Genomic DNA, 9,170 nt, shown 5'->3' with positions numbered 1-9,170 from the left:
ACCCATGTAATACACGAATTCTTAGTTCGATGGACATTCTTTGAATAGATGTCCTTCCCCACAATTGCCACAAGCTACATTTTCAAATTGATTCGGTGGCTGTGCCGCAAAACTATTAAACCCATTAGTGGTAAAATTTTTATGCATTGAGGAAATCAAAGATACGTTAGATGCGAGTGAAGTGAGAGCGTCTACTTCATGTATTCTCGAAACTTGTCTTCCTAACATTGCTTGATTGGTTGGCCATTGATAATTGTTGCTGGAAATCCTCTCAATGATTCCATAAACCTCATTATAAGCTTAGCAAAAGAATCTACTACCATCCTCGTGTGAGAATTGAGACCATTATAAAATGTTTCAAGTTGGATGCAATGTGGGATTCCGTGATGAGGGCACTTCCGTAATAATTCTTTATACCTTTCTCATGCCTCATACAAGGAACCCATCATCCATTTTTTGGAAAGAAGTGATCTCATTCCTCAACTTAGCATTCTTGCTAAGCGAGAAGTAATTCATGAGGAATTTTTGTGCTAACTATTGCCATGTGGAAATTGAATTTGGTCACAATGAGTTCAACCAGGCTCGAGCTTTGTCCCTTAGTGAATATGGGAATAGCTTCAATTGTAGTGCATCTTTGGGTACTCCGGCTAACTTGAAAGAATTGCTCACCTTCATGAATAGTCTTAAGTGCAGGTGAGGATCTTCGGTAGGAATTCCACTAAATTGGCGCACTGTCTAGAGCATCTGGAACATGACTGGCTTCAGCTCGAACTGTTGTGCCTCGATTTTGGGTCTTCTAATACCCAGATTAAGATCATGAAATACTGGCATGGCATACTGTCTTAAAGCTCTATCCCTATTGTCAGCAAAAAGCATAGGATTTTGAGTAGGGTTTGCTTCGTTTCCTTGATTCGACTTTTCAAAATTCATTTCTTCAGTTCGTCTTTGACTTGCTTGTCTTCTCCACTATTGAAAAGTTCTTTCAATCTCAGGGTCTACAGGGAGTAAATTGATGACTCGATCAATACTCATAAACACCTGAAACAAACACAAAAAAATTAATTTAGTTAAAATTGAACAGAAAAATAAACCAAAATGCAAAATTAACAAATTTGCAAATAATAACTTTTTAAAACAGTCCCCGGCAATGGCACCAAAAACATGGAATGACCAAAATGTGCAAGTGTACATAATCTCAACAAGTAATAAAGTGAGAAGTAAATGTCAAGTTATCGTACCCATAGGGACTGTGAAAAGAATTATTTATGAATGCAATTAAAAACACTTTGGTAAAGAAAAATATTTTGATTTGAGGAGGTGATTAAAAACTAAGGTTTTAACTAAGTAATATAAATAAAGAGAAAATAAAAGTTCCATTGCACGATTTCAAAAGATGATTTTAATCAAGATGACATAATTGTGTTAGAATAGTTACATTTCTTAACTTAGAATTATTAAACTCATGTTTATGTTGTTACGAATAAATTCACGACAACTCGATAATTTGCTAACTTGTGAACATACTTACCTACCAAAATCCATTTATCTCTTAACTATATCTCTATGGTAATTCAACCGATTAAAAAATTTTAATAAGCAAATGTGTTAATGCACATACAAACTTATGAAATTAAAATAATCTCTTGTACATGTCTTTATGCAAATTCAAACAATTAATTAAATCTCATAAGCACATAAAAGATTACATGAGGTAATAATGTATTTCTACCATAAAATTGTTTAATCACAATAATCTTGCAAGTTATGCAGGGCTAATGTATCGTTAGATACCATTGCTAATTTAACCCTTAGCTACCTTAATCATGGTTTTACTTAATCAAACATCTTACCGAGGCCTATAACAACACAAACACAATTTTAATAACTCAAGTAGACGAAATGCAATCAACCTAACACAAATTAAATCTAAGCCATATTAATTAAATTAAATATATCAACATCACAAATATTCATAGACATGTTCATCATAATAACAAAAAAATTAAAAGGATAGGGAACAAGAATCAAATTTGGTGTTTCTCCGAGGTTTGACTAGTTTGCTAAACTCCTCCTTCTTTGCTTGTTCTTGTTGATCTGAGGCTTCCGTGAACACTTGAATGCTGCTCCAAATGGTGGTTGAATGAATCTTTTTTCAAGAGGTGAAATCAACAAAGGAATAGGGGAAGAAAATAAAGAACAATAAAAGGGAAGGAAGAGAGAGAAGTGAGAGAGAAGTGAAGAAATGAATGGGTTTGAGATCTGTTTGAAGTGAGCAACCAAGGGGGTATTTATATGTTGAGATAAATGCTAAAAATAGCCAAAATCAGTAGCCAAAGAATCCCCCCATGGCCGACTACACATGTGGCGTGTTTCAAGATTTCAAACATGTTATTTTTAGGTAGGGGCAAATCTTGAAAGGCATGAATAGTGGAGGGGTCTGAATGCAAATTGAAGGGGTATTAAAGGGCCATTTTTCAAGCCAAATAATCAGCCAAACAAGCTGATTGGGTCAACATGTGGGATAGTTTTGGGCTGCCTAGTGCTCAGTTGGATCGGTTTTCTCAATTTAGCTCAACTGGGCCACTTTTCATAATTAATTAATAATAATTTATTTAACACAAATTAAATTGGATTAAAATTAAAATTAATTATATTATGAATTAAAACACATAATTTGGACAGTCTTAGGCTAAAAAATTAATTCGCCTTGATGCTTTAAAATTGTTTCTCGGTTTTGCGCTTCTAGTAGTGTCTCTAGAGCCATTTTTCTCCCTTTGTGCAAATCTATCGAAAATAATCAAAATTAATAAAAATTTGATATAAAATTAATTAAAATTTAAAATTTTCATGATTTGGGTGAAATTTAATTATTTTATAATAATTATATATTTTTCGACAAGAATTTTACCGAAACTGCATGAATTTGAGTTTAAAATGGCATGAAAAAGTGTGTATATTTTCGTGTTTTCAGTTAGGCACTTAAGTTGTAGGTTTTGATATGTTTTAAGCCTATTTGAATATGTTTTTGAGTTATGGAAATGTTTGATTTTGAGTTAGCTTGGTACTTACGTTTTGGATGAAAAGTTGCCTTGTTTTGTAAGCTTTTTAAAGTGCACAAGGCCTGTCGTGTGTCTTCTTAAATTTTGGTGTAGAATTAGCTCACACGGTCATAGAGAGTTACACGGACTAGCAATATAGTCATGTGACTTCATTTCAAATACCCACACGGTCTGGGACATGTGTGCAACATGACCATGTGACCCTATTTCGATTTACACACGGGCTGCATCATGGCCGTGTGACCTTACTTCATATTGTACATGGTTCAGCCAAACGACCATGTTTCTAAGCCACACGGCCTGGGCTCTTTCACACGACCGTGTGACCCTGTTTTCAAAACTTTTATATTTTTCTAAAACTTTCTAATTTGTTTGAAATTAGTCCCTGATTATTCCCAAACTATTTTTAAGGCCCCGTAGGCTCGTTCTAAGGCCCGTTATTGTGATGATGCTATAAATGAAATGTAGATTTGAATGGTATTATTTAAATTAATAAATGAATGGTTTAATGACGTAAATTGTTTTAATATGTGCCATAAAACTTTGTAACCCTAATCTGAGGACGAAGACGGGTTAAGGGTGTTACATTTTAAGTGTAGAGTAAGTTCAATTCAATAAAATATTTTAAATTCCATCAACTAACTAAGCATCATTCCTTAGACTTAACACATGTCTTCATATGTTGAATTCAACACTTCCCTCTCCACTAATGTAGTTCGCTTTGAATAGGTCTTAATAAGGGTTGTAACGGTGCTAGGGTTAAGGTATGGAAAAATTGGATATTTTAAGTACAATAACCTTAAACTTAGCTTACCTTGGCCTTCAAAAAGTGCAACTTCTGACTGAATAACCTACTCTTTTCTTTTTCAGCACATTTGCCCAATGGTACTCTTCTTTATTTATCTCATGGGTATGTTTTTGAGCATAGAACTTTATGTAACTCACTTTAGAGTGCATTTTTTTCTTCCTTTTTTTTGGCAAACTTAATATCCCTCTTAACTGCCCCAAACTTAATTTCCAAACATGTCCAATGTAAGCAAGGTTCAGATTTGGAGGTAAAAGAGGTAGAGAAAAATAAATTTTCAGGAAGAGCTATTTAATTCATGGATTTAAACAAAAAAATAGAGGTTATACACCACAAATTAGTTTTCAAATGATTATAATTAATAGGGTTAGCTTGAAAGGCTGAATCACTCCAAAGAAATCTTGCCGAAATAATTTTTATACAGCTATACTTCCTAGGATTTCACCTCAAGGAAAATATCAAACCAATTTTTAAAGACTAAACCCACATGTACACTTAATTTTCCCAAGGAATATAAAAAATTTATGGTGAGCCTATACATGCTCACTAAAATCAACATTCATTTCATGATTTATTTAACATAAAAAATACTTGAGGAAAATAAAAGATCATACCTGAATCTGGACTAACATACCATACAAAATCAATTGATGTTGAGCATATTTTTTGTTTACTTGCCTCCATGCAAGGATCGTCTGCCACAAGAAAATAAGAAAAAAATTTGAGGCATGGTCCCCCAAACTTAAGAGGAACATTATCTTTATTGACAAAAAATATTCACCAAAAAATAATGTTTTAAAAATGAGTGAAATATTTTTCCAACTCAAATTCATTGGTCTAATAAATTTCAACCACTAACTACTTACCTTAATCTTACATTGGTTGTCAGTGCAAGTTTCTGGCCTCGAGATTTAAAATTTTACCTAGATCAAACACTCGAGATTGGGTTCCATCTCCATGGACCCTTATTAGTTGAAATTATGCTGGTAGTAGTAAATGATCCTGACCATCGGGACTTGAGTTTTCCTGGATCAAATACTCGTGTTTGGGTCCTTCTTCTCTAACTTTCATTGGACCCATCTTCTCCAGCTTCAGGTAATATTCCATGTGGATACCAAGAAGAACTTATATTTTGAATATCTACAATATCTCATTTGATGTCCTTATCGAGCCCTTTCAGGTTCACAGGCAACTCTACTTTTTGGATTTCAATTAAAATTGGAAACATTAATCTTCTTGTTTTAACCCAGATTTTTGGGAAAAATTCCATTGTATTTGTTTCCAACAAAGTTAGATTGTCATCCTTGTCATTGTTACATGGTAGATCAAATGCCATGATACGTTCTAATGGATCATCGACTGAGTTGAGTCCCTCACTTGTAGGGATCAACAATTCTATCTCGGATGCTGAAGAACATTCCTTACCGACATCAGGATATTTCATAGATTTGAATAAATTAAAGGTAACTTGATCGGCTTGTACTTGTATGGTCAGTTCCCCTTTTTGGATATATATCAATGTTCTCCCAGTTGCCAAAAATGGCCTTCCCAAAATAATAGAGACGTTCTTATCTACTTCAAAATCCAAAATAAGAAAATCAGTAGGAAAAATAAATTTGTTAACACGTACTAGAAAATCTTCAATCTTTCCCTCCGGATGAGCTATTGGTCGGTCTGCTAGTTGAAGTGTAATAGTTGTCGGCCTAACCTCACTAATCCCTAATCGCTTGAATATAGACATAGGCATCAGATTTATACTTGCTCCCCAGTCACATGGAGCCAATATACAATAAGAGTCTCTAATGTAACAAGGTATTATAAAACTCCTTGGATCTTTCATTTTCGACGGTAGATTGTCTTGCAAAAATGCGCTGCATTCTTTTGTCAATGTAACTGTCTCAAATTTCCCCAACCTTGTAACATCCCAAAAATCGAGGGTTGGTAGAATTGGGTTTGTGAATCGATAGAGAGTGATCATGCCTTAATTTTTAAGATTACCTATGCATTTTTAGGAAATAAATGAGGTATTGGTTTGTTGGATTAATTTTAGTGAAACATTCCTTGAAACCCAAGTTCAAATCCCTTCTTTCTCACCATTTTTATTATTATGCAAATTTTGCCTTAAACCCTAATATGCGACATTCTATGTTTTTAAAATAAATATTGAAAAATTATTTCATGAATGAGGAAAAAGCCTAATCGTTAAAAGAAATATGAGAAAGCATGGAAATTAAATGAGGTCAGAAGTTTGAATCCTTTCTCTTACGAAATAATTTAATTTTTGGAAAAAATCCCATGTTTTTAATGTGTGTGCCACAAGCCCTGTAACCCCAGGTATAATTGTTCATTTTTCAAAAATAATAAGCCTTTAATCCTCCTCCTAATTGCCCTAGCCGTTCATCTCCTCCTATCCCACTCTTTGATTTTCTTTTTTTTTCCTTTCCTCCATTTATGTCGTCGCTTACACCTCCCATTTTACAATATCTTTCTTTTTCTTTTTACGTCAAGATTGTGCACCATCTTCTTTATTATATTGATGTCATTTATAATCATCTAAATTAGCCCCAAATCTCAAATCTTGAACCCCAAGATCGATCCCGAACATTGCTAAGAAAGTTTCATTGTCGTTTCTTTCAACTAGCTTAGGTAAGATCTCTTTTATCTTCAATTTCTTGATTAATCTTGTAAAATAAAACAAATATTTCCAATCTTAATTTTTTTGGATTTTAAATTATTTCAAAGGTATTTTTCTAGATTTTAATGAGACTTCAAACCATTTTAAAATTCAACCCCAATTTTGGCCATCATGGGTGGTGGTGCGTGCGCCTATGTGCAAGAATGGGGGCTGTTTTGCTTCTTGAATCTTTCCCAATTAATTAAAAAATTAATTTGAGTTCTTGAACCCTCTTAATTAGCTTTTAAACCCATGTCAGTTAGGGAAAAATTTTCTTGATCGATTGGTCATTCGAAACTCGAAAATCGTAAAGCGTAAGTGCAATTAAGGATAACAAGTTTGTTATTTCGACGTAGTTGTTGGGGTAAAGGTTATGAATTAATTAAATGAAATAATTTAATCATTAATTAGATACTTATTTTCCCGTATATTATTGAATTAGGTGCTGACCCAAATGCCCCAAATCATCTGTAAAGGTGAAGAACGATTGTATGTACGGTTCGCATCGATACAATGTATGGAATCTAACTAGTTTGGAATTATAAAATAGTTATAATTTCAAGGATTGGTTTGAACTCATAAGTGGGTGTTTGGGGGCTGGTTTAATGGTGAATTTATTTTATTTATACTAAATTTTGGTTTTGGTTCGTTTAATGAATTATTAAGGAAATTTAGAATATTTGCTAGTGTCCTATACTCATAAAATTGTTTGAAATATTAAATATCATGTTATATGTGATATATTAGCTTGCTGATTGGATTGTCTTAATAGCCAAATTATTGATTTTTTGAGTGGTTGAACCAAGTATGTTTCGAGCCTTAAAGGTTTGACATGTTAGGAAAATTGCTAGTTTGATAGTATGAATGTTTGATTGAGTTTGTAATTGCATATTTGAGTTATGAGATATGAGAATGTTTGACTGAATGATATAATGTGTTGAGTTATTAAGATTATCTATGATTTAAACGCATAAGATATTTGTTATATTGTGTACTAAAAAGGGTTCTATTTATACAGAATGAAAATTCATAAAGTATGTGAAATTGAACGATATTGATTGATACCAACACAAAGGTAATTTTAAAGACTAGAACACTGTTCCCATTTACTGAAAATATGTGATTATTGAGGACATGCTGAACATGCCAAATGAATGTGAAAAGTATTAAGATATGATTATGTATGAAATTTTTTAACATATTGCATATGCACCGGGTTGGGATTTTATGGTTGACGGAGGAGTTCTGTGGAGTATAGGTGGCATATTAAGTCTGCATTATTCGTAATCAGTGCACTGCTTCTGGGGTACCGAGGGGAATGGCGATTTATCACATTTTTACTGGCAGCTTGTCTGCATTCTTACTGGCAATTTCTGCATATTGTTATCAGTGGTTTTAACCACAACATGCTTAAGACCATAATGTTTTGGATTTTGGATGACGGGTTCTGGGGAACTCATGGTGTGTAACTGATGGTATGGGTAGGAACATTTTTGCATTGCATCATGTGTACGACATATTCGAATGTTATTGATTTATGCTACGTATTGTATTGTGTTTTATTGAATGGTATCAAAGTTAATGATTGTTACTCAAACGAATGATGTCCCATGCTCATACACCATTTGACATCAATTTGATAATGGCTATGTAATGATATGAAATTCCTATGATGGTTCTGTTTTCTTCTGCTAATGTTAATATGTTTCATTGTATTTGATGTTTTTGTCTGTTTAAATAATTGTTCGACTCGCACTGAGCTTTTCATAAGCTCACCCCCAATAGTGTTTACCGTTTCAGGTAAACCTTAAAATTAGGAGCAGACTCGGCATTCGGAGAATCACCTTGGACCTCGGACTATTCTTAATAAATATTATTAAGTCTTTATTGGTTTTTGCTTGTAATTTTTAATTATTTATTGTTTGTGGCTTGGTAACTTTTCTTTTAGGGATTTTTGCATGCATGGATTACTTAAGCATAATAACTGGATAATGCATGATATCGAGCTTTAGTAAAATTAAATATTGTTCCCTAGTTTTTGCTGCATTGCAAAGGAACCATTTTTGAAAAACTAATCGATAAGGTAACTTAGTTTCCAAAATAACTTGAAAAATAGTTTTTCCGTTACATTAGTTTAACATCGAGTTTTTTGAAAGAAGAGCAACAAGCAAATAGTTTTTTCTAAAACAACACTAACAACAATAAAATGAATCCTAAGTATACACGACCTAATGAATGAATGCTTTTAAGCTAAATCAATGTACACCTACGATTTTCTAATAAGTTTATTTAAGGTTTTCAAAAGTAATGTAAGTCAACTTAGGCATTTTGGTCGCTAATGTAGCCTTCTCAATCTAGCCATAATGCCTAGTTCGAGTTTGGGAGGCTACAAATCTCCTTTTTTTAGAGAGAATATATTTTATGAATTTGGAATAATTCGACATTTTCTCTAAAGATTACACAAGAGGGATGTCGATATGTAACTATTTAAGCATATCTAAAAATTTCTTGAATTTTACCTCTTGTTGATACTTCTAGAGTCTTTAGAGAGAAGGAGGTGATGGATTTTTAACCTTGACCTAATCACTTTTCTGTGGTGCAACTGTCTTTGTTTTTGCCATGGGTGTTGAAC

The 9,170-nt window shown here is 33.1% G+C and overlaps 1 non-coding gene across 1 annotated transcript; it reads left to right on the top strand.

The window, feature by feature from the left end:
- The first annotated feature begins 378 nt into the window (after positions 1–378).
- LOC128032977 (small nucleolar RNA R71) lies at positions 379–486 on the top strand. Its single transcript, XR_008189314.1, has one exon. It is a non-coding gene; the product is annotated as a small nucleolar RNA R71 (small nucleolar RNA).
- Positions 487–9,170: the final 8,684 nt, after the last annotated feature.

The sequence above is a fragment of the Gossypium raimondii genome, chromosome 9 (assembly GCF_025698545.1).
Source record: "Gossypium raimondii isolate GPD5lz chromosome 9, ASM2569854v1, whole genome shotgun sequence".
In the NCBI taxonomy this organism is placed as follows: Eukaryota; Viridiplantae; Streptophyta; class Magnoliopsida; order Malvales; family Malvaceae; genus Gossypium; species Gossypium raimondii.
This window is presented reverse-complemented; position numbering and strand designations above follow the sequence as displayed.